This window comes from Geospiza fortis, unplaced genomic scaffold (assembly GCF_000277835.1).
Source record: "Geospiza fortis unplaced genomic scaffold, GeoFor_1.0 scaffold180, whole genome shotgun sequence".
Classification (NCBI taxonomy): domain Eukaryota; kingdom Metazoa; phylum Chordata; class Aves; order Passeriformes; family Thraupidae; genus Geospiza; species Geospiza fortis.
The window spans coordinates 201212-203666 of record NW_005054452.1 but is presented as its reverse complement, the minus strand read 5'-3'; positions in this window follow the sequence as shown (position 1 = coordinate 203666).

The following is a 2455-nucleotide window of genomic DNA, read 5'->3' as shown; positions in this document are numbered from 1 at the left end:
GGTTTTTTTTTTGGTTTTGGTTTTTTTTTGGTTGTTTTTTGGGGGGTTTTCTCTTTTGTTTTGGGGTGGTTTTTTTTTTTGTTTTTTTTTTGGTTGGTTGGTTGGTTTTTGAGGTTTTTTTGGTTGTTTATTGGGGGGTTTTGGGGGGATTTTTTTGGTTTTTTATCTTTTTGTGTGTAAAATTGAAAATGCTAGCCCAGATTTTCCTGTAGCACCACTGACAGGGGGCTTTGGGAATGCCTGGTCCCTGGAATGGCTGGCTGTGGAACAAGCTGCAGCGTCCTGGTGACTCACAGAGACGATGCCAAGTTAGCTCTGCAGGGAGGGGGTGGGAAGCTGCTGGGTGGGAGTAGCTCAAGGACTCCATGGCAGAGATCCCTGGCACGCAGAGCAGGTTCCAAGTGCTGGCTCTGCCTTTTTCAGGATCACCAGCTCCGTGAGCCTGGTGCCTTTTGGGTTCTTCAAACGTGGAACTGCTTGAGAAGTGACTCAGGCCTGTTGTTGTGCTCCTCTCCAGAGGAAAGGGGAAATCACTGGAATTTAACTGGGGTAATGCAGCATCTGGCCCAGATGAATCCACAATTTTGTGCGTATGTTTAATTTTTTACAATTTGTAGGCTTGTACACACCAATTTGTGAGACTATCTTTTGAAGCAAGTATGGGGAAGAGAAGGCTCTGGGAAGAGCTTCCAGCAGCTTCCAGTGCCCAAGGAGGCTCTGAGAGAGCTGGAGAGGGACTTTGGGCAAGGGGCTGGAGTGACAGGGCAAGAGGGAATGGCTTTGGCTGAGGCAGAGTGTATTTAAATTGGATATTATGTGCAAACCCTTGACTCTGAGAGTGGTGAGACAGAGATTGCCCAGAGAAGCTGTGGCTGCCCCTGGATCCCTGGAGGTGTCCAAGGCCGGGTTGGACAGGGCTTGGAGCAAGCTGGGATAGTGGAAGGTGTCCCTGCCCATGGCAGGGGTGAAACAAACTGATCTTTAAGGTCCCCTCCACCCCAAACCATTCCATGATTTGTTGGTTCTGTGAATATGGTCCTGTATTCGCAGCTTTGGCTTTAGCAGCAGATGATTTGAGTCAGTGAGTTTGGATAAGCTAAAAAAACCCCAAACATTAAACAACCTGAAGCTTCTGAGGTACTCAGACTGCAGGAAGCTGTATTTATTTGACAAAGCCTTACTAAGAATTCTAAATAATAGGATCCTAAAAAATATTCTCATGCAGGCACAAGGAGCAGATTTCATCAATATTTGATGGCTGAGTGTTTAATATTGGCTACAGCTGTTCTTGTGTGTATCTTTTTATTATTGCACTGTGGCTCCACCAAGACTTCTGATTCCACTCTGAGGCCTTGCTGCAGGCATTTAAACTTATTCTCTCAAGCATGCCACAAGTACAAGGCACAGAGCTGATGGCTCTGAGCATAAAAATAAGAAGGAAATCAGAGATCTGTGTTACCAATGAGCTCCTGTCTGTGCTCAAGTTGGAACATTTAAGAATAACTCCTGAAACACACAGAGCACCTTGACATCAACACTGTTAGATGTCAAACAGGGGGGAAATGCAGACAGGTGCAGAAGATGAAGCCCAGCAACCATCAGGTTCCTGTATTTTAAAACACTTCAGAGCAAATTGAGGAGGCTCTTGTGTTCCCAGCACAGTTAGAGATGACTTGTGATGCTCCATGCCCAAAACAGGCACTGGCAGCTCTGGTCTCTGTCTGACAACCTCTGGCCCTGTTGGACAGAGCCTGGATGATAATTTTTCTGAAGAAGGACAAGATATTATTCAAATGATGCACCATGTGAACATCTCTGTCATAGAAATGAAGAATAAATTTGCCATAGTATTTTAAGAGCTAGAGGTGAAGGGTTCAGTTTATAGAATATATCCAAGGCTGGAAGGATTTCTGTGCTCCACGTCTTCCTACCATATCTTTCTATAACTGACAGCAAAATTCTTTATTTTGATGCTGTGTCCTTAAATAAAATCCTCCCTCTCTCCTGTCAGTTCCACCTTAAATAAATACAAGACGACTGTTTTAAAAACATTACCTGCTTTGAATTGCAACATTTTCAAGCAGACTTGGCTAGGAAATTGTCAGTATTTACTTTCAGAGGAAAAAATATTTGTTACATTATTTCATAAATATTTTCTTAGCATATAATTTAGGAAGGATAGTCCAATAACTAGAGTTTCCCAAAATGCCAAATTTATTTCCACTCACAATAAGGAAAATATATACTGAGGCTTTTAAAGGGTTACAGTGAGTAACTGATCTTCCTGTTGTAAACCTTTAAATCAAACAAAGCTTTCTTTGAAAAAAAAAAAACAACCAAATAAAAAACACCAAACAAACTTTTTTTCCTGTGAGGAAAAAAAATTAGCAAAATATAGTTCCAGCTAGATGTGTTTTGAAGAGAATCAGAGACTTTTCCACAAAGGACATCATCG